The sequence below is a fragment of the Bos taurus genome, chromosome 22 (genome assembly GCF_002263795.3).
Source record: "Bos taurus isolate L1 Dominette 01449 registration number 42190680 breed Hereford chromosome 22, ARS-UCD2.0, whole genome shotgun sequence".
Lineage (NCBI taxonomy): Eukaryota > Metazoa > Chordata > Mammalia > Artiodactyla > Bovidae > Bos > Bos taurus.
In genome coordinates, this window is record NC_037349.1 from 36,444,338 (window position 1) to 36,467,712 (window position 23,375).

The 23,375-nt window shown below is 41.7% G+C and overlaps 1 long non-coding RNA gene across 8 annotated transcripts in view; it reads right to left on the reverse strand.

Annotated features, from left to right (window-relative positions):
• Positions 1-339: 339 nt before the first annotated feature.
• LOC101906240 (uncharacterized) overlaps positions 340-23,375 on the reverse strand; it is a 318,730-nt gene continuing 295,694 nt past the window's right edge. For 7 of the 8 annotated variants that reach the window (XR_003031804.2, XR_003031805.2, XR_003031803.2 and 4 more), the window contains 4 exons: positions 11,636-11,782; positions 5,023-5,833; positions 3,067-3,845; positions 340-1,536 (listed from right to left, as the gene is read on the reverse strand). This is a non-coding gene — a long non-coding RNA (uncharacterized lncRNA). The remainder of the gene's footprint in view (positions 1,537-3,066; positions 3,846-5,022; positions 5,834-11,635; positions 11,783-23,375) is intronic. The other variant, XR_009492377.1, reaches the window with a different exon arrangement.

Consider the following 23,375-nt stretch of genomic DNA (forward strand, 5'->3'; position numbering starts at 1 on the left):
AAAGAAAAGTTACCCTTAAATTTTATTGCCATTATCCATAGTATTGCCATTTTAGATGTTTTTCTGTGTAACTAATCAGCTTTTCAATTAAACCTGACAGCTGCTATTCAAAAAGTGAAAATAAATTTACTTACATTCATAGGTAACATTTTTTTTTCTCACCAAGAATATATATTCTTTCCTATATATGATTTCTTCTTGTAAGTTGGCATTTGTAACTTATTAATATTATATTAAAATATAATGTCCACTCTTTCTTTTATCAATGATATAATCAGCTTACCACAGTGCATTGCTTTTTGGTATAAATTAAAGGAAACAGAGTTGAATTTATTAAAATCAATTTTAAAACTATTTATTTTTATTAGAGCCTAATCTTTCTTTGAGTTTCCTTATTACATTGTAAGTCCTTTATCCCTCAGATCTCTACTCATTAACACATTAAGCCAAAAATCATTATTAAGAGTCCTGTCTCATTAAAAATTGCAAGAACTAGCTTTCCATGCTGGAATTTTACATTGAAAATAGCTTCTAGAGAAAGATAACATTTTTTTAACTGCTCATATTTCTGGCAAATAGCATCATATCACTATTGACAAGTCCCCAAGTCAGAGCACCTACTAAACATGTCCATTCAACAAAAATATTATTTCGTATTGTTTTTGAACAATAGACTTAAGTGCCAAAGTATATCATCTTCCCAAGTACTTTTCCCCCACCATTAACGAGTTATTCTTTCCAGTAACCCTATGACAGAGGCCGTTATGAAAGGAAGCAGAAATGGAAAAAAAAATTCTACAAAAAAAAGGTTGTGTCAGAGGTTACACTTTGCCAATGTCACTTTCTGTTGAGGGCAAGTGTCTTTCAATGATTTGTCTCTTTCCGATGGTCAATTACACCCCAGCATGCCTGATAAGATCAATAATACTCCTTAAATTGCTGGGGAATCTGAGGCTGGGTTGACATTTAGAAACAAAATCCTTTCCTCCTCCTTTCAGTCAAAACAATCAGTCACAGGCCTCCAAGGTGACAAGATTGGCAGAGCTATAGTTCCAGATGTCCCAGCTGGCCTTCCAGAGAGCAAAATCATCCTCAGACTCTCAGAATCACAGTCTCTTGTTTTCTAAAGGGAATGCAATTCCTAGGTTCTTAACCTTGAGTTGGATCACAGAGTCCTCCAAGCACTCAACTCAAGGTACACATGGCTCTCTCTCCAAAAATATACACAAAAAGCTTTCTGCTATTAGAGTTCATTCACAAAACTTACCTTTGTCTTCTTAACTGAGATAATACAGACCCATGAAGGTCAATTTAAATTCTCAAGTTCTTATAACTCCTAATCTGGTCTTCTTCAAATCATTCATTGGTACCTCTTGAGAGGGCTGAGGCAACCTCAGGTCTTCCTCAGCTATTCTAGGAAATGATAATACTGTGATTTGGAGAAACTTCAGGCTTATTCAGCAGTATTGGTTGAGCCCTTCTATGTGCCAAGCACTGTGTTATGCATTCTTCTCTTCCACAGCACAGGTGTCAAAACTGAAAAAGATTAAAAATGGTGGTCTTATCTTTTAATCTGACCTATTGGTAAAGCTCCAGAGAACATTCTTCTGCCTTTTCTTTTCATTGACAGGGATAACACACCTCTAAAACAGTTCTAACTCTACTCAGAACCACTCATGTTCCTCCACTGCTCCTAAGATCAAACCCACCTGTGCCTGGTATGGAAGGCCCATGCATACGTGGGAAACCTACATCCCAGTTCATCTTTCCAAACCCCTTTACTCAAGACAAACCACTTGCAGTCACTTTTTAACAAACCATTAAAAAAAAAAAAAATAGTGCTGTTATCCATTCAAACAGTTCCCACCCAGAAATTCGCTATAGTTATATTCATCCTTCAAGGCCTGCATCTTATCACCCTTCCTCCCTGAATTCTATTCTGATTACCTAACTCAAAATTCCCGTTTCTCTTCTTACTTTCTACAACTCTTATGGCTGTGCCCAGTTGGAGGCTAATGGTTAATGTTTTATCTCTTCATGCACAAATGACTTAATACCACTGATACATTTATGGTTTTTGAGGACAGCTAGCATGTCTACAGATCATTATATACCCTCTTTCACTTTATGGATTTATTCAAATGAGGACTAGCAAAAATGGCCTCTCTTTAAAGGATTCCCAAATTATTTCTATTTTTAGTAGTTGACTCTTAACAGAGAAAATCCAGTCTATCCACATATTGAAACCCTTGAATCTGCCTTGAATGTGCATTTCCTCGGCCAAGAACACTCTCACTTTTATTTTCTTCCAGAGTCCAGAAAATCTTGGAAGCTTGCCTTACGGGGTGATGGAATAAAAAGCCAGACCAAACCAATCAGACGTGGGTTCCTTCTATAAATGTACATTCCACAGCCCAAGATAGAGCATCTTCCATTTTACTTGCCCAGCCTCTGAATGCCTCCTGGTTATAATGAAATACTTCAAAGTCTTCCAAACACCCATTTGGAAGTGACTGCCCCTGATACAAAACGATGTCCAATCGGATGTACATCATCACACAGCAGGGAGGGAGAGGCGTGGAAAGCACTTGGTCTAATCAGAAAGCCTCATCTCTTGATGAGGATTTTCTTTTTCTCATTTGTCATCTTTCTAGCCACTGAATTCTCAAGTGGCCAATTTGCTTCCTATTGGTAATCAGCTAGTTATTTTTACTCTCATTTCTCTCCCTGGAACTGTCAAACTCTTTGGAACAATTCATCACCCACAGGGGCCTAACCCTTCTGTGGCGGGAACTGGTAAGGGGGGGAGGGAAGCTATTATCCTGGAAAAGATAAGTACAAAACTATTTCACCGTTTATATTCAGTTTTTAAACAATGATTTCCCCGATGAGGTAAGTCAAATAATGACACCACTGGGTAAGAGCGAAACAATGAAAGCTTCAAGGGAAAGTGCATTAGGCAATGGAAATGCTCCCCAGCTGTGAAGTTTGTGACTCTGAAATCACTTGTTCTTAGATTGTCTTTACAACCCCACAAAGGAGCATCATCTTACATTCACAACTTACGTTGGCAGGAAGCTGTCTCTGTAAAAATTATAAACCCAGAGAGGAGAGTTTTAAATATGTATAATGCATTGGTGGTTATTCCAAAAGCAACTTTACCCCAGCAACGAGAGAAGGAAGGTAGCCTTTGAAGGTTGTTTTGTCTGTGGCAGGAAACTTTTTCTGCTAGTTCCCGCAGGTCTTCTCAATTACAGAATCTCACTTTAGTTTGTCTCTTATTCCCTTTCCTTCCAGCTTTTGCTGTGTCTGTCTGTCTCCAGTGAAATCATTTCCAAACACTGTTTTCAGGTTGCCATTTTTCTGAGTTCACATCAGGGGCCATGGAAAAGTTGACCCCACCACTCTTGTGAATAAAACTCTGGTGTCAGTACATTTTCTAATTACTGGGTGTCTAATTTGATCTCTTCTCAAATTTCCCTCAGTCCTTCAGAAGAACCTAATATCAATCCCTCCAGGCTGGCTGTGCTCACTGGAGCCAAAAGTTTACATTTCTGAAGTCCACGTTCAGCTTTAAGAAAGATATTAGTGTGACATAAATTGGCATTTTCTGGGCACTTCCTTGGCTCGTAGCAAACTCTTTATTCCTTGGAAGGAAGCAGAGTGTTGAGCAGCCCTTCTGGCTATTTCCTTAGAGACTCTCTGAATCGGGGCAGCAGCAGTGTGATATGAATCTTGAAATGTTTATCTTCCTCCACCGTTTTTCATGTCTCAGACCCTTTCTTGTGTCTCTTCTGTTTCATATAAACATCCACACATGTAACTTCACTTTTAGGTGTGTGCCTCTGTAAGGAGAATCGAAAGAGACTGAGAAAGCACGTTTACATACCCCTTGTCGAGTTTGCTGGCTTTTCATCTGCTAATTCCCTCCACGCATGGCTATTCTCACAATGGGTGATATCACCCAACAGCTGTCCTGGACTGGAAACTAAAATACTTGTAGAATTTCAGCCTTTTGTCTTACCTACTAAAATCTCTCTTTTTTCCAAAATACCAAAACAGTAAAAAAATGGTTGGCTGGCTTCAGTGAAACATTATTCCTGTGACTTTATATAAATTGTTTTATAGCCTGTTCTCTTCATGTTTCTTGGTAATTATCCCTAATTCTAAATTTGCCTTCAAGAATCATGAACAGCGATGTTATTGACATGAGTCCTTATATTTGGCATTTGGTGAAACAGCAAAATTGTTTTTGTAAAAATCGGTTTTCCATCTGCCATGTGTGAGTAGAAAATGAGTGGAGAGAAGCGACACTTTTCCTGCCCCGTGTCCCCTGGTTGACCCAAATGAGAACTTTAATATCTGACATGATCCATATGTGTTGATTAGCATCTGGATTGGCTGAATACCATAAGTAGAGATCTCTGGGCCTCCTTCTGCATAATTACTCTGGTTATTTACTCGTGTCACTTGGTCCTACTCCTCTAAAAATAGCAGGTTCCTTTCTTCATCACCAAAACTTACTTCATCACTACAATCGTGATTTTTTTTTTTTTTTAAGACAAATCTACTTTCCTAACTGTTCTCCCATTCTCTTGGGTCTCCATCCTTATCACAATATCCTGTTCCCTGGCCCTTTCCTCTATTTTGGGGCATTGTGTTAACTACTTACTCCCAAAGAAGGGTGAGAAAACCTCCATGGAGCAGCAATTCTAAAATCCACAGACTACCAGCAGTTCACCATGTTGTACAGACATTGTATACAGCTCAACACATTTTCATAAACTAAAAGCATCTCTTTGACCAGTGCCCAGCTCAGGAGGGAACATGTACGAACTTTGCTAGCCACTGGACAGAATAACGTCTATTGAAAATAATAAGCAAGAATTGAACCTATATTTTGCCTATCTCTTTATTCTACTTTTAATCCTGTTTATTGTTTTTATAAATGTATTGACCAGTGAGTGATTAGAAATAAATAACCAAACAAAATCAAATCAAACAACAGAACGGGCCCTTTACCTCTGCTTGTCTGAGAAAAACCAAGCTAGAGGATGTAAGATGCCTATCAGATTTTGTGAGTGGTTAGTTGCTAACTTCAGCATGCCTGTGAGGACCCGTAGTTCCCACGGGGCCCCGCTGTCCTGAACACGTAGGATAATACCGTACAAGGAACTCATGCACCAGAAACCGTCTCCCACTATCAAAGCGCCTTTCCTTGGATTTAGAGTCACCACAGTGTTTTTGTTCAGGGTCCTCAAAGTGTTGCCTTCTCTGGGGTCCTTGCTTGCAGACATCACACTTGAACTTCACTAGAGTACATTTTCCTTTTTGGAGCCCAACATCACTTGTGAAGGTGACAACATGGTCTATACCATAAAAATGATTGTTCTGGTTCTAATATAGAAGCTGACACACAAGACTGGACTTTTCCTCTTCTCGTGCCAAGATTGTCTGCAGATTGTCAGACAGGATTGTCAGAATTTCCTGTTGTGAATGGGTACAGGCTGTGATATGGCCATTATAGGACTTCCAGTAGTAGTAAGAGGAAAATTATGAACCAACTCCCCTGGAGAGGAAGTTCCTATTGAAACAGCAGTCCGGTCAGCAGGCGCAAGCATGGTAGCTGCCTCCTTCCTACCAGGAATAGCCCCACCTCTACAGCTGCTGACTTTCCCATTGCAGGGTCTGTGAATTCATCACACCAAGAGGCTTGGCAGAAGCAGCATTTGGCATATTCACACAAATTGGGAAGGAATCAGCTACGTGCATTTTCCTGGAAGGCAGGATTTCCCTTGCTCATTGCTTGTATCTTCAGTTTACAACAAATGTCCTGAAAATGGGACACATATGATATCGTAAGTCTTCTATAATTTCAAAGAACAAGTGACCCAAGCCTCATTCTCATTTCCCCTTCTTCCAGAAATTGATTGTTGGATACACAGGTGATACAGCTGGAAGGCCCCATACATATCCGCTAACAAATCCCCCTCCCATCTTACAGGCTGAGACTGAAGCCTGGAAAATGTGTATGACTTGCCAAATATGAGATTCAAACAACACAGATTGGATTTTAGGGTTTTATGTTTTAATTTTGTTTTTTTTTTGGGGGGGGGAGGGGTGGGTAAACTATTGGTACAAATACAGTATACTTACAGAAAAGGCAAATCATCACTGTGAAACTCAACAGATTTTCTTAAACTGAGATACCCATATAACCACATAACCAGCACCCTGAGCAAGAAGCTAAGCAATCCTAATACTTCCCAAAGCCTCTATAATGTACTGTACCTCTGCTCCCTCCCAAGGGTAACCACTATCCTGCCTTCTAATATCATGTCTTGTTTTTGCCTATTATTAAAGGTCATATAAATGGAATTATATAGTGTGTTATTCTTGCACCTGGCTTCCTTCAGCTCTATGTTGGTGAGATTCATTCACATATTTGCATATAGTTTTATTTATTTGACTGTGCCAGGTCGTAGCTGTGGCATGTGGGGTCTAGTTCCCTGACCAGGGATTGGACCTGGGTGCCCTGCATTGGGAGTGTGGAGTCTTAGCCACTGGAGCAGTAAGGAAGTCTCTGTGTAGTCTTAATGCACTGATTTTAATTTACGTGTAACATTCTTTCCCGTGAGTATAGTACATTGCATATATTTTCAACAGCTGGTAGACATTTAGATCATTTCCAGTTTGGGGCTTTTATGACTAGTAGTGCTAAGACCATTTCTGTACATGTCTTTTGGTGAATATATATATAATAGAATTGGAGTTGACTCACGCTCTCTGATGATCTAGTGGTTAGGATTAGGTGCTCTCAGGGCCATGGCCTAGTCCAATTCCTGGTCAGGGAAGCCTTTCTTCTTGGGCTTCCCTGGTGGCTCAAACCGTAAAGAGTCTGCCTGCAATGTAGGAGACCTGAGTTCAATCCCTGGGTCAGGAAGATCCCCTGGAGAATGAAATGGCAACCCACTCCAGTATTCTTGCCTGAAGAATCCCACAGACAGAGAAGCCTGGCAGGGTTAGGTTATGGGGTCATAAAGAGTTGGACATGACTGAGCAACTAACACATACAGAGTTTAATGCCTAATGATACTCTCAAAAGATGATGAGAAGGGAAATGAACCAACTTTATGCAAGTTCTTGTGCTAGAGAGACTGTCAATGTACCACTCTGTGCCAGCTGTCAAAAGAGGACTATTTGAGGAATATGGTAGCCACATGACAGTTACCAATAAGCATTTACGATTGAGACAGTTTGCAAGGACTCTCAAAAGCCAAAATAGTCACTTGACATTTCATTAATATAAAAATCTGTCCTTTAATTTGCTTTTATTTTTACTTATTTTTATTTACAGAAAGTGAAAGTGTAAAAGTGTTAGTCACTCAGTCGTGTCTGACTCTTTGCAACCCCTGTAGCCCACCAGGCTCCTCTGTCCATGGGATCCTCCACACAAGAATGCTGGAGTGGGTAGCTATTCCCTTCTCCAGGGGATCTTCCCAACCTGGGGATTGAACCTGGGTCTCTTGCATTGCAGGCAGATTCTTTACTGTCTGAACCACCAGGGAAGCCATACAGTCTCATCCTATAAACATACCTCACAAAACAATACTGCTAGGATGTAGGTGTCATGGTTGCAAGGATCTTTGTCTATTCTGTTGATCACAAAGCAGCACCAATGCCTGGCCTAGAAGGTGCTAGACAGTATCCATAGAATGTATGAATGATGGATGGTCCTCATGGCCATTGCTCTCCAACCTTGGAGCTTCCCCAGAGGTAATCTAATCTCTGGTTCTGATGTGTGCCTTTCTCTTCCTTTTTTTTAAAAATACATTGGTTTTGTGTGTGTATGTGTGATAATATTATTGGATTATACCATGCTTTATGAATTTTTTAAGTTAAGGGTATGCCAAGCATTTTTGTTGGTCAGTATATAGAGAAGGTATATCTTTTTTGCACTGTGTAACATTCCATGATATGGATTGTTACATTTCAGCCATCTCTAAATTTTTGGTACCACAAATGATGGTGTAATGAGCATTCTTATGAATATGTATAAATGTTTCTTGATGGTAGATATGTAAAAGGGACTTATTGACTCACAGGTGGTATACATTTTTTTTTCTAATTTTATTTTATTTTTAAACTTTACATAATTGTATTAGTTTTGCCAAATATCAAAATGAATCCGCCACAGGTATACATGTGTTCCCCATCCCGAACCCTCCTCCCTCCTCCCTCCCTATACCATCCCTCTGGGCCGTCCCAGTGCACCAGCCCCAAGCATCCAGCATCGTGCATCGAACCTGGACTGGCAACCCAATTCAGTGTCATAAGCAGATACTAACCTGCTTCTCCTTACCACTGCTATGATTGATAATATCAAATTTTGAAATTTTTGCCAAAATGATACGTGAAAAATGTCATTTAGTTTGTATTCCTATCCATATTACTGGAGTTGGGCATCTAGCCATGTGTTTGTTGCTTTAGGTTAGGGTTTGATTCAAGCCTAGACTATACGCCTGCAAAGAGCAAGTGTATAGTCTAAAACAATTTAGTGGGTGGATGAAATCCGTCAACCCCCATCAAGGCACTTACTTATGGCCATATTATACATTATTGTGGTCTTCAGGACTATGCTGCTGCTGCTGCTGCTAAGTCACTTCAGTCGTGTCCGACTCTGTGCGACCGCAGAGACGGCGGCCCACCTGGCTCCCCCGTCCCTGGGATTCTCCAGGCAAGAACACTGGAGTGGGTTGCCATTTCCTTCTCCAACTCATGAAAGGGAAAAGTGAAAATGAACTCGCTCAGTTGTGTCCGACTCTCCGCGACCCCAGGGACTGAAGCCCACCAGGCTCCTCCATCCATGGGATTTTCCAGGCAAGAGTACTGGAGTGGGGTGCCATTGCCTTCTTTACTTCAGGACTATAGGAATCCCATACAATCTCTGATTATATCTCTGCCTACACGCTTAGGGTATAAAGAAATGATTTAAATATTTCTTCAACATCCCAGGGGACAAGCAGAATTTTGACCTGTCTAGTGTACTGATATAAAACTAAATCATTTGGAGACTGGACTATTTGGCTTATCTATCTTTGCTACCAAAGTGGGATCTGAGTTCTGAAAAATATCCTGTACAGGGTATGAAATTACAACTAAATCTGCAATAAGCATCCAGTTTATATTCCTGCATGTTGGGTTCATTACCCAACCTGTTCCTGACGAACATTAAGCGCAGAGAGTCTGGGGGTGAACTTACCAACTTTCAATCCTGATCTTTGCTGGTTTGCAAACCAGGATGTGTTTGTGAACGTCTGTTCCTCTGTTTTATTTTCTATCAGAATAAGACTTACTTTGTAGAATCATCAAGAGAATTAATTGATTAATAAATTAATTGATCAATAAACACAGCACAGACCCTAGCATCTACTATTCAACAAAGATTATTATTATAATTATTAATAGGGTTAGTTTTCATTGGGTCAAAGATCAGGGTTTACACTGGACCTGAGAATATGTTCAAATTCTTTTCTGGTCCTCTACTGGGGAAGAAAATCAATGTAGTGGGCCCTTCATATTCATCTATAGATGTGTGCTCACTTTGTATAGAAGTCATATTGGCCTCAGACGTTGTTTTTATACATAGCTCCTTGCAGGTTTTTAGTCCTGAACATGCAAATGAGGACTATTTAACAGAAAGGCCCACCAGACTACTATGAGTTTTTACCTAGTGCATCAACTGATTCAAGTTTGTTCTGATCAGACTTTGGCCTCATGAGCCCTTGGCTGACATTTCTGTTTGAAACCTGACACCCTGCCAGAAAATTTCTTCAGTTTGAATGAAATGAAATGGGGAGCTTAATTCCAATAACAGACGGACCCAGCAGGGCCGGCAGTTGTTTCAGATTTTTATTGTCCCACGAGAACTTGGCCTCCTAGGCCGTGACTCCAGACCTCTACACGTTCACCTTGCATTCAGGATAGAATAACCAGAGGCTCACAGAGGGGACGTCTGGGTGGGGTAAAGTCAAACCCCAGCTGCCTTTTTCCTTGGCTTCCTCAACTGTTTTTTGAGGTCTGATCACTCTTGGTCTTGGGGATGAGACTAATTTAATGCCAGGGCATATGCTGATGCCATTTCAGAAATGCTGGAAAGATGCCATCCTTACCACACTCACTCTAGAATGAGCCTTCCAGGGAACTCCTTCTCTGGAAATTCTGAGATTAAGATGCAGCCCTCATTAGAATCTTCTTTCTAACCAGAAGTGAGCTGGGGAGAATGTTAAGCTATTGTTATTGCATCAACCCATCACTTGTTCATTCATTTACTTACTCTCCACGTGTCTGAGGGCTTACCCAGCACCTGGCACTGTGCAGTGGATAGTGGTTAACAAGGCAGACACAGTCCTTGTGGTCCTTACATCCTACATCACCCAGTTACAGGGGGAGAAAGACACTGGACAGAGTGTGATGAATGTAAAGGAGTCACCAGTAAGGGCCCTGAGGGACTCTGGGTTTGGACTCTGGATTTGGCCTTGACTCTGCATGACCTGGATCATCACTCGCTCTGTGTGAGCCTATGTGGTCATGGGACACCATCCTCGATGCTGTTCCCAATGATAGTTTTAGCTTCAATAAGGCACCAGGGCATGCTGCCAACTCAGAGCTCTGGAGTAATTTATAAAAATCCAATTACAGTATCCCTCTTGGGGTCCCTGCCACAGGATCATGCCATAGGTGAGTCCACATTATAATGATGGTTTTCTGCATATTTCATCCTGGAGTATGGAGAAGGAAATGGCAACCCACTCCAGTATTCTTGCTTGGGAAATCCCATGGACAGAAGAGCCTGGTGGGTTACAGTTCATGGGGTCACAAAGAGTCAGACACGATTGAATGACTGAACAACACAGAAACACCCTGGAATAAACCAGACTCCAAGTTGAAACAGAGGAAGGAGAAGAAGGGGAAGAAAGAGGGGAAGGGGAAGAGAGAGAGGAGAGAGGAGAGGGGAGAGATGCTGAGTAAACAGGGATACAGGAAGAAGAGAGAGACAGGCAGAGTGTGATCCTACTGTTCTTTTTCTGGATGAATCTGGTACCAAACACCCTTCCCCTGTCAGAGAGGAAAGTTGAGTATCTGATTCAGGGTACCTGGATCGCCTACACTCCCCATCATTCGCCAGCCCTGACCTTGTCAAGTCATTGAACTTTTGTTGCTTCAGTTTCTGCATTTACCAAAAGAGATTTAAATCACCACATCACATTCACTGGGTTATGTCACTTGAATGAGAATAAACAAGTCAATACCCATCCGCAGTGCTTTCAAAACATAAAAAATATGTTAAATACTAGTTGTCATTGTTACACATACACATTCAATACATGTATATGCAATGGATGTAAATGACAGAATCTATACTTTTGAGTTGGCTTAGGGTCAAAGGGTAGACTGAGGCTGTGAAACCCGGGTCTCCCAGAAAGAATGGATTCAGGCATCCTTCTCCACTTCCTCATTCTCTTTCAAGTGTATTTCCATGGTGCCCCTAAATTTTCAGAGCACTCACACATTAGTCATTTCACTGTCTTGGTAGATTTGTTACTGAGTGACCAAAGGCACTCAAGTGACCCACCTCTTTTGTTCACAGACTTCCAAATGAATGTCACTTGACACGGCTGCATTGGTATCCTTGTGAGGCTGGGTAGTGGGGAGGACTGAATACATTGTGGGCTAGGAGACCTTCATTCCACACGTCAAGTCCTTTTAGACCACTGAGCTCCTGATCTCGAGAGGAAAGATAAAGTGCAGTGTGAGGGCATGACGTCAGACTTAATATGGGAATCACTTATGACAGTCAAGCTTGCCAAGTCAAGAACAAAGCTCTGTTAAGTTTATAAATGGTTTCCTCTAACACACCCTAAAAAGATGCTCAACCTCTGGCCTCTAATGCCCAGGGTACCACTATTCCTTTTCTGACATTTGCAAATGGCTCTTTGGGGACTGCTTCTCTACATCTAAATGTTCCAACGACAAAAAATGAATTTCAAAACCATGTAGAAATAAAATATAACATCATCAGCATCTTGGTCATCAAAAGGGCAGTGGCCTGGAGCTGGAGGAGCTGAATTCAAATGCCAGCCCTATCACTTATTAACCCAATCATTCAGGACAGTATTTTTTATAGTCTCTGAGTCTCAGTTTCCTCATCTGAAAAATGGATATGATCTTCATCTTATAGAGTCATTATGAGGATTCAGTGAGACATTGCAGATAAAATGGTTGGCACAGCCCTTGACGCACATCAGGTGCTTCATCAATAGTGGTCACATTCACTGTTTTGTATATCCATTCATTTTAGGGAGGCATAATGAACATGGTATATAACTTAGACTCTTTTTCTTCTTTTCTAATATGTGACTTCATCACTGAGACCTGTCCTAATCACCCTATTTTAAATTGCAAACCTGTATCACAGCCTCCCTTCCCCATATACCTCCAACCACTCCCTTTCTTTCTTTACTACCCCAGTTTTTAGAGTACCATCACTTTCTTTTAAAAAAATTTCATTGAAGTATAGTTGAAACCACTACAATATTGTAATTAGCCTCCAATTAAAATGAATAAATTTATTTTAAAAATAAAATAAAAATTGGAAAAAACAATTTTTATTGAAGTATAGTTGACTTATAATGTGTTAGTTTCTGCTGTACAGCAAAGTGATTCAGTTATACATTATCTATCTATCTATCCTTTCCATTTTCTTCTTCATTTTTTAATCTTGGAATATTGAATATAGTTTCCTCTGCTATTCAGTAGGACTTTGTTGTCTGTTCATCCTATATGTAATAGTTTTCATCTGCTGGTCCAAAAGCCCCTATCCTTACTTCCCCTACTGAGCAACCACAGTCTGATCTCTGTGTCTGTGAGTCTGTTTCTGTTTCATGAATAACTTCATTTGTGTTTTATTTTAGGTTCCACATATAAGTGATATCTTATGATATTTATCTTTCTCTTTCTGACTTACTTCACTTAGTATGATACTCTCTATGTCTAACCATGTTATTGCAAGTGGCATTATATCATTCTTTTTTATGGTTAAAGGCAATGGCACCCCACTCCAGTACTCTTGCCTGGAAAATCCCATGGATGGAGGAGCCTGGAAGGCTGCAGTCCATGGGGTCGCTGAGGGTCGAACATGACTGAGTGACTTCACTTTCACTTTTCACTTTCACTTTTCACTTTCATGCATTGGAGAAGGAAATGGCAACCCACTCCAGTGTTCTTGCCTGGAGAATCCCAGGGATGGGGGAGCCTGGTGGGCTGCCGTCTATGGGGTCACACAGAGTCGGACATGACTGAAGTGACTTAGTAATAGCAATATTCTATTTTATCTACCTATATCTGTATCACGTCTTCTTTATCCATTCATTTCTCAATGGACATTTATGTTGTTTCCATGTCTTAGACATTGTGAGTAGTGCTGCTATGAAAATAGGGTTGCATTTATTTTTTGAATGACAGCTTTGTCCAGATACGTGGCCAGGAATGAAATTGTTGGATCTTACGGCAACTATATTTTTAATTTTTTAAGGAACCTGGATGCTGTTTTCCCTGGTGGCTGCTCCAACTTATGTTCCCACCAACAGTCTAGAAGAGTTTCCTTTTCTCTGTACCCTCTCCAGCACTTTTATTTAAAGCACTATTACTTTTCTTGGTGATTAGATTTATTATTTATGGTTTGTCTCCTCCTGACAGAAACTAAGTCCCAGAAGGACATAGAGCTTTGTCTGTAATATGATCATTCCTTGGTATCCCCAGAGAGTTGCTTCCAGGAGTCCCTTGGATACCAAGGTTGGTGGATACTAAGTCCCTTATATAGAATGGCATAGTACAATGAATACACAGTTGGCCCTCTGTGTCCCCTGATGAGAAGCTCGAAGGTATGGAGTGCTAACTGTATATTTTTTGCAGCTGGAAAACATGGCACATAGTGCCCTGGAATCATTAGTTAGACCTGGTTCCAGTGCTGGGCTTGGCTTGTACTGGTGCTTGTGACCTGTAGCAAATTATTCCCGGTCTCAGTTTCCATTTGTGTAAGATAATGACAATGATTACAATCTCTCAGAATCAAAACAAGTAAATGAGATTGTATCTATAAAGCACTTGGCACAGGATCTGGGTCATAGAAGCTGTTTTAAAAAAATTTTTTTTTAATTGAAGGATAATTGCTTTACAGTATTGTGTTGGTTTCTGCCATACCTCAACATGAATCAGCCGTAGGTAGACATATGTCCCCTCCATTTTGAACTTCCCTCCCACTTTTCACCCTATCCCACCCCTCTAGGTTGTCACAGAGCATCTGTTTGAGCTCCCTGAGTCATACAGCAAATTCCCACTGGCTATGTAATTTACATATGGTAGTGTATAGAACTTTTAAGTAAATGAAATCTACTAAAATGAAATTTTGAAGAGTTCTTGATACCCATGCTAGTGCAGACAGACAAGGGGTCATCCAGAGTGGTTCCTCAAAATAGTCACCCTGGTCTTATTCTGAAACTCCCTTCCCCAATAGTGCATAAGCAGACAATGATGTGAATTCTGCCCCCTCTATGTGACCCTCTAAGGGTCAACTGCCCCTAAACCTCAGATAGAATGATGGCCTATGGGGAAATTTGGAAATCATCACAGGTATTTGGCCCCACAATGCATATAGCTTGACTGATGCTGAGATCAAAACAGTGTTGTCCCTTGAATCTGTCATTAGCAAAGAATAGACTTCCTATGGGCCTATTGTGTGAGGGGAGCCAAAATCACAGTTTCTGTCCTCAAGGAGCTTTTGACCCAAAACCTTCTCAAGAGAGGACCAAGGAGCACCATGCCAATAGTCATCAGCAGATGAGTGTGCATGTGTGTGGATTGCTTCAGTGAAGGTTGGGAGTATGCAAGAAGCTGTGGGTTTCCGGCTCACTCTAGTGGGCAAAGCCAGCCTGCCATTATTTCCTAGAGGCCCTCTCTTCAAGTGTGAAAAGTAAGGCTGATTGACATAATGGATGAAAATGAGGCTGGCAGTCCAGAGGACTGAGTTCAGGTTTCAACTCTGCTGTGTGTCTATGGGTAAGATATTGGGCCTCTCTGAAGATAATCTTAAGACAGCTGATGTTTGTTGCATGACCACTGTGAGCCAGTGACTCCATATGTATCGGTCACTTGTCCAGTCCTATATTCAGCCCTTTGTTTTACTCAGTGTGTTGAGTGAAGCCTCACACCAGGCACCATGAATGAAGCCTTGAACAAGATAGTTCAACCCCTTATATCTCACTGAACGTAAATACTGGTGGTGGAGACTGAGAGTGAGTAATCTGTTACACATGTGTTTAATCATTATTAATGATTTATTCACCTATTCAAACACCATGTGTTCAGTCTCACTCTACTCAGTTGGTGAATTGTGGTCAGTGTTACAAAGGAGAAGTTTCCCGTGCTCTTTGTGAGGCTATACCTTGGGTGGATGGGTGCCTGGACTGGTCAGAAAGGTCAGCCCTGACTTCCAAGGAGAAATGGCTTTTGAACCACAACACTGAAGAATGAGTGAGAGTTCCTGTGTAGTCCCATTTTGCAGATGAAGAAGCTGAGGCTCAGAAAGGTCACATAACTTGACCATAGAACACATTAGTTATTTGATGGACCCAGGATTTGAACCCTAGTTTTTCTAACTCGGAAATGAGTGGTTTGTCAGGTTAGTGTTTTTTCAGACTGGAATATAGATCAAAATTTCTACTAAGATTTCTCTTAGAATGTATGTGCTATGTTCCATTGAGCGATTCTGATTCAGTTGGTCCAGGTAGAGCAAAGGCACAGTTCAGTTCAGTCACTCAGTTGTGTCCGACTCTGTGACCCCATGAACCGCAGCACACCAGGCCTCCCTGTCCATCACCAGCTCCCGGAGTTTACCCAAACTCATGTCCATTAAGGTGGTAATACCGTCCAACCATCTCATCCTCTGTCATCCAAGGAGGGGCAAAAGTAAGTTCGAAAGGGCATCCCAAATGATTGGGATACATGACTCAAATCATCAATATCTAGTATTTCTGCCACAGTTCCCCAGAGCTCAGTGACAACATGACATCATGGAAGGAAATGCAGATGTGTGTCAGGCCCCTGCTGTACCACTAAGTCCCTGCTTGATCTGTGATGACATCAGTACTCCAGCCCTCATGCACATGAGCATCACCTGGAAAGCTTTCAGAATCTCTCCTATGCCCCACCTCCCAACAACAGCACCAGAATCTCTGGGGAAAGGACCTGGACAGAGGCATTTACTAGATGTTTCCTTGTGCTTTAGCACTAGATGACTTCAAAGATCCCTTCTGACTTGGAAGTCCTCTGCATCCATGACTCCCACCTCTACCACTGCTTCCTGATGAATGAGGGGGACATTACGGAGGGTGTGTGTGTGTGCATGATGCCTTGCCAAGACCTGCTGCTCCACTCTAGCACTGTCTTTGTGAAAACAGTAACTTTTTTTTCCCCTGACTGATTTATGTGATGGTTGGAAAGCAGCTCCCAGAACAGGCTGCTCCTCCCCTTGGTACCATTAACATAAATATGTGCGCTGGGCCTTCAGCTCCAGCTTCTCTGGGTAAACGAGGCTTAAAGGGGCCCATGAAAGCCTGAAGAGAAACCAGAGGAGAGGAAGTGTCATTAGAGGCACAAGAATGAAAAGGGGAAAAGGACAGGACGTTGCTAAGAGACAATGTCAAGCTGGGCCATGGGATTAACAGCCGGTATCAAAGCAAGTCCTTCTTAATGGTGTTTCTCCAGTAGGGCCTTTTCCCCACGCTGGCGGAGGGTGAGATTATCAAAGCAATTCCATTCCAAATCAGGCGTAAAAGACCCCTTTCTTTCTTGGTAGGACCAAAATATTAGGTGAAAATTCAGTGATTTAGGTATCTGTGTCTTCCAGCTTGGGGAAGAGTGAAACCCGATTCTTTACTGTGGAACTACTCAGACCCTCTAACCTGTGAATGAGCACTGAGAAGAACTGAGAGGTAGATGTCTCTTGCAGCCCACACTGAAATTATTTGCCACCATGTATCCAGATGGCGTAAATGCCCTCTAAGATACGTTTGAGAAACCCTGAAAAAAAGTTAGAAGAAAAAACCAACTCTGGTGGTAGCTAAGGCTACTGTACTAAATGTTTTACATGAATTACTTCTTTTAATCTAAGCAACACACTCTGGGTTAAGTACTTCTGTGTCCCTCTTTGCACAGGTGGAAAAATTAAGGGATTGAGAAGTTAAGTACTTGCCCAAGATGACCCAGCTAATGGGGAATGGAAAGAACTTGGGTTCTGGAGTTAAAATGATCTGGATTCAAATCTTGGTTCTGCCGTTTACTGGATGGACATCTTTGGACAAGTTACTTGATCTCTCTGAGCTTTGATTTCCTTATGTGCAAGTTAGAGAGAATAAAATGTACCTTGTAGAGTTACTCTGATTGGAGATAACATATATAAAGCACACAGCTAGTGTCCCATAAATGGCTATACATATCATCATCATCTTATATTTAATGTTCAAAAAGGGAGTTTATCTACAATGAGGTCCCACCTCACACCAGTCAGTATGCCCATCATCAAAAGGTCTTCAAATTACAAATGCTGGAGAGGATGTAGAGAAAAGGGAACCCTCCTACACTGTTGGTGTGAATGTAAACTGGAGCAGTCACTGTTGAGAACAGTATGGAGTTCCTTAAAAAACTAAAAGTAGAGTTACCATACAATCCTGTAGTTCCACTCCAGGGCATATACCCAAAGAAAACTCTAATTTTTAAAAATACATGCACCTCAGTGTTTGCTGCAATGCTATTTACAGTAGTCAAGACATGACAGCAACCTAATGTCCATCGACAAATACATGAATAAAGAAGATGTGAGATATATATGTGTGTGTGTGTGTGTGTGTGTGTGTGTATGGAATATTATTCAGCCACAATAAAGAATGAGATAATGTTATTTGCAGCAACAGATATGGAGATAGAGATTATCATACACTAAATGAAGTAAGTGAGAAAGAAAAAGATAAATATCATAGATATCACTAATATGCACAATCTAACTATGACACAAATGTATTTATGAAACAGAAACATACTCATCAACATAGAAAACAAACTTTTGATTACCGGGGGAAGAGGGTGGGGGTGGGATAAATTAGGATTTGGGGATTAGCACATACAAACTACTATATATAAAACAGGTAAACAAGGTCCCACTGTATAGCATACTCAATATCCTGTGATAAACCATAATGGAAAAGAATATGAAAAAGGATATACAGTTATATGTATAAGTGCTTCAGGGCTTCCCTGATGGCTCAGATGATAAAGAATCTGCTTGCTATGTGGGAGACCTGGGTTCAACCCCTGTGTTGGGAAGATCCCCTGGAGGAGGGCATGGCAACCCACTCCAGTATTCTTGCCTGGAGAATCCTCATGGACAGATGAGCCTGACAGGGTACAGTCCGTGAGGTTGCAAAGAGTCAGACATGACTGAGTGACTAAGCATACACATAACTGGTTCACTTTGCTGTACATTAGAAATCAATGCAACATGTAAATCAACTATACTTAGGTTTTTTTTTTTTAAAGGCGTTTATAAGTGGAGTCTGAAAAAAAATCTGCATTTTAGTTGAATCAAGGGAAATAGGCAGTAGGCCCTGACCTGTAACAGTGGATAAATGATAAAAGTCTCCAAAGAAATGTGAAATACTCCTACTATTCTTCAGGCTGAACTTGCTTATTCTTAATCACCAACTGGCTACAGAGCGTTATCCAGTTTATAAGAGGGGAAGGTGGCAAATTTCGGGGCCTTGTGAAGTGTGGCTCTTCTAGAAAGCAGATGGAGTAGGACCACTTCTGACCTGTTCTGCAGTCAGGTACCTAGGCCCCAGGCCTGGGGTCTGTAGGTCTGTGATGGGCCCTGGGAGTGTATATCTTATGGGCCTTTCAGCTGATGCTGATGTCTGCTTTTAAAATCTCTGGACTTCATAACTCCAGGAAAGCTTGGAAAACGTTGCAGATGAGTTATGTAGCAGGGACTCAACCTGGTAATTAATTTTGGAACCCAGAGAGTTTATGTCCCTTCCTTGCACAAGCACCCAACAGCTTTCAAACATCTCAGCATCAGAGGGACATGTTTTGCTTGTGCTTTGCGGTTGGCACAGTGGCCTGGGTAGGTGGTTTATGGAGCGATTACAGCCCAAGCTGGGGCACCAGGCAGGCCTAACACATGACAGTAGAAAACCACAGAGCATCATGGTATTTTGAGGAGTTCCTGTCTGTGCCATCACATTCACGACACAAGTGAGAAGCCAGGCTGGAAAAGTAAAATCCTGCCTTACATTTTAATAATTGTCTACAAGACAATGGGAAATAAAAACAAACCATTTCAACAAAGCATTTCAAAAACAGAACATGACAGGTTTTTCTTTTCTTGAATAACATGCAAGTGAGTAGCGAGTTAATGTTATTCAGTCTCTAAGTTGTGTCTGTCTCTTGCGACCCCATGGACTGCAGCACACGAGGCTCCCCTGTCCTTCACTGTCTCCCAGAGTTTGCTCCAATTCATGTCCATTCAGTTGGTGATGCTACCTAACCATCTCATTCTTTGCTGCCCCTCCTCCCTTTGCCTTCAATTTTCCCCAGCATCAGGGTCTTTTCCAATTAGTCGGCTCTTTGTATCAGGTGGCCAAGGTATTGGAGCTTTAGCTTCAGCATCAGTTCTTCCAATAAATATTCAGGGGTGATTTCCTTTAGGATTGACTGGTTTAATCGCCTTGCAGTCTGAAGGACTCTCAAGAGTCTTTTCCAGCACTACAATTCGGAAACATCAATCCTTCGGCGCATGTTAATATCTGGCTTTAAATTAATCTTAATTTTTCTATCAACTACATGTAAAACTCATGGCAAGACATATTTTAAGTTTTTGTTAAAGTGATGTTTTTGAGCCTCTTAAACATTTACATTAGCCTTTTCTGTCTTGGAGAAGGAAATGGCAACCCAGTCCAGTATTCTTGCCTGGAAAATCCCATGGATGGAGAAGCCTGGTAGGCCACAGTCCATGGGGTCGCAAAGAGTCGGACATGACTGAGCGACTTTACTACTACTTTTCTACCTTTAAGAAGAAAGTAGCTAACCTTGGCTGCAGTTACCAGCTTATAGTCTTAACATACTGATGCATTTCATATTTGGAAATGAAATTCTTTGTTAAAATGTCAGTGTAATAGGGACTTCCCTGGTGGTCCAGTGTCTAAGTCCTCACCTTCCAATTCAGGGTGTTTGGGTTTGATCCCTGGCTGGGGAGCTAAGATCCTACATACCTGTTCGACAAAAAATCAAAACATGAAATAGAAACAGTATTGTAACAAATTCAATAAGGACTTTAAAAATGATCTACATCAAAAAAAAAAAAAAAGAACAAAATCACTGTAATAAAGCATGTCCTGATCTTAGTTCTGCCTTTTTCTAGCTGAGGAATCACAACAGTATTCTTAAATTTTCTGAATTTCAGTTTCTTTATCTCTTGTTTAGGGATTCTGACAGTACCCATTAAAAGGGGTTACTAGGAATGTTAAGTAAGAGAACTCATATCAAGTACTAGTAAAAGGTTAGTTTGTAGTAAAAGCTTAGATAACAGTAGTTGGCTTTATCATTATTTTGTCCCAATTCAGCTTACTTATTATCTGTATGACTGGGGACAAGTAACTAGGCCTCTGTGAGCCTCATTTTCCTCACTGGTGGTACAGGAATAATCCCATCTACTCATGGTGCTGTTGTAAATATTAAATGAGGGACTATTACCTGTGAAACACCTAGTAACATGCCTGACCTACCTTAAATAGTTCATGAATGCTGGCTAATGTCATTTGCAAGACTGATGGGTCTTCTCTGTATTTGGATCTTTTACATCATTTGTTCATTCAGAAACACATATCAGAATACCTGAAGGCACTTGACATAAATGCTTCTTCATGCATTTGGCTGCTATTAAAAGGCAGTGCCATGCAGGTATGAATGATGTCACCTCTTTCTCTTCTGAAGGAGGACATCCCACTATGAAGTAGAGTTGGGAGGCAGCTGCTGGGAAGCAGTAACGGCCCTCCATCAAGGCCCACAGTCCATCTACTTACGGGGTGATGTCAGGGAAAACTTAACATCATCTTCCATAGGTTTCAGTCTCTCCCTGGTGGCTGCTCTCTGCCGCCATACACTGTGCTGGCTACTGAGGATGGAGTGATACGCTTACAGGTGTGATCTCTGCCCTCAAGGAGGTAACAGATAAGAGAAAGGAATCCCATTTCTTGGGGTGACAGACTTGAAGTGAGGAAGTATATTCAGCAAAGGCCCAGAGTAGTGAGAGCAAAGATGGCAAGCTAAAAGAACTGAAACAAAGGAAGTGTGGCTGAAACGTCAAAGGAGAGAGGAACATGGAGAGACATGAGTTTAGAGGCGGCAGTCTGGGTCTGCCATGGAAGGCCTCCAAAGCCATGATAAGGACATGTTAAGGACATTGGGAACCCACTGAAAGGTTTTGAGCAAGAGGTGATCAGACTTGGGATTTAGAAAATTAGTGTGGCTTCCCAGTATTTGAAAAAGTGTGTGTGTGGAGTAGGGTGTGGGAGGGACATTTCATTTTTTTAATGCCTAATGTCATAGTAATTGCTCCATCTTCTTGGGGTGGACCCAAGGCAGCAGGAGAGATAGGGGAGCAGGGGTGTGATGCCAACATGGTCATCCTTCACTGGGCATCTTGATGTATAGGATGTGATGCTAATAAAAAGGTGGTGCTCATGACTTCTGTGGTTGGCAGTGTTCTGAGATGGCCACAAATAGTCCCTGCCTCCCACTCTTCACACCCTATGCAGTCCCCTCCTTTGGGGTGTGGGCTGGGTCTGGTGATTCCCTACAAACAAATAGAATACAGCAGAAGTAGTGGGATGTTGCTGCCATGGCTGAGTGACAAAAGACTATGACTTTGTTATGCTGTGGCTCTCCCCCTGGTTTGCTCTGATGTGGCTTCCTATGTGAGCTTGTGTGTAGAACTGAGGGCTGTCTGCAGTGCTCAACCAGTGACGCCTGGAAGTGTCTATCTGACCACCCACAGGACCCACAGCCTGCCAACAACCAGACAATGAGCTTGGAAGCAGACCCAGGCTAGCTGGGAGCACTGTGGCTCCCACCAGCACCTTGACCACGGCCTATGAGGGAACCTAAAACAGAAGACCCTCTAAAGCTGTGCCTGGCTTTCTGACCCTCAGAAACCATAAGATGAGAAATATGAGTTGTTTAAGCCACTTGGTCTGGGGCTTATTTGTTACACAACAACATAGAGTGAGGCACTGATATACGATATCACGGAAGGCAAGAGAGGACATGACTCTGAGAAGGGGGAATGACAAGCATTGTCAAATAACCAAGGACGATAATGAAAAAGAAAAGATTGAGTCTGACAAGACAGCAATGAGAGGAAACTGTGGTGCAGTAGCAAGGGTAGATATCAAGAGTCTCATGGCATCTGCATAGCTCCTGTACGATGTGACCAAATTAAAACTCCAGTTACTTCTGCAGGCAGGAAGTATGACCTTTCGAGGATGAATAATGCAATCTGTTTTTGCTTTCTATTTCTCATTCAACTTTGGGTCCCAATCTTATAATACTGTGCTTCTGAAAACTCTCCTAAAGGCATCTACTAATGAATTCAGCATCTGGCTTTGCAGTACTGATCCAAATTCTTCCTTCCCTTTTTCTGGATTCTGCTCCCACTGATGCACTCTCTGTGCCCTTAAAATGTCTTTTCTACGCACTACCTATTGTCTTCGGAGCAGACTTGGGAGCAAAATGAGAAACTGTACACACAAGACCTGGGCGTGTGAGGTCAGAGTCTGAGTGAAGTCGAGTTCAAATTCTTCCCTTGCTGGAGTTGCTTACCTATAAAAACTCACAGACTGCCACATGACGCTGTGTCCTTGCCATCCCTCCAGCTTAAATGGTTCCCCTGCAGAGCAGAGCAGGAGCATTCAAGGAGTTTTGGAGTCTCCATTGGATTGCTATGTGACTTTGAGGAAATGGCTTAATCTTTCTGAGCCTCAGTTTCCTCTCCTGCAAAATGTAGGTGGTAGTACCTCTTTCTTTGGGGTTTTCTTTGAGGAAGATGAAAAGAGTTGGTATAAATAGGGCACTAAGCAAGATCTTGGCACAAACTCTTGCTGATGTGAGGAGCAGCTAACTTTCACAAGTTTTCTCACCTGCATGGCAAACCCAAAACCATTCTGGAGGCTGCCAGGCCAGCTGCCTGAGATGTGTCAGAAACAGCC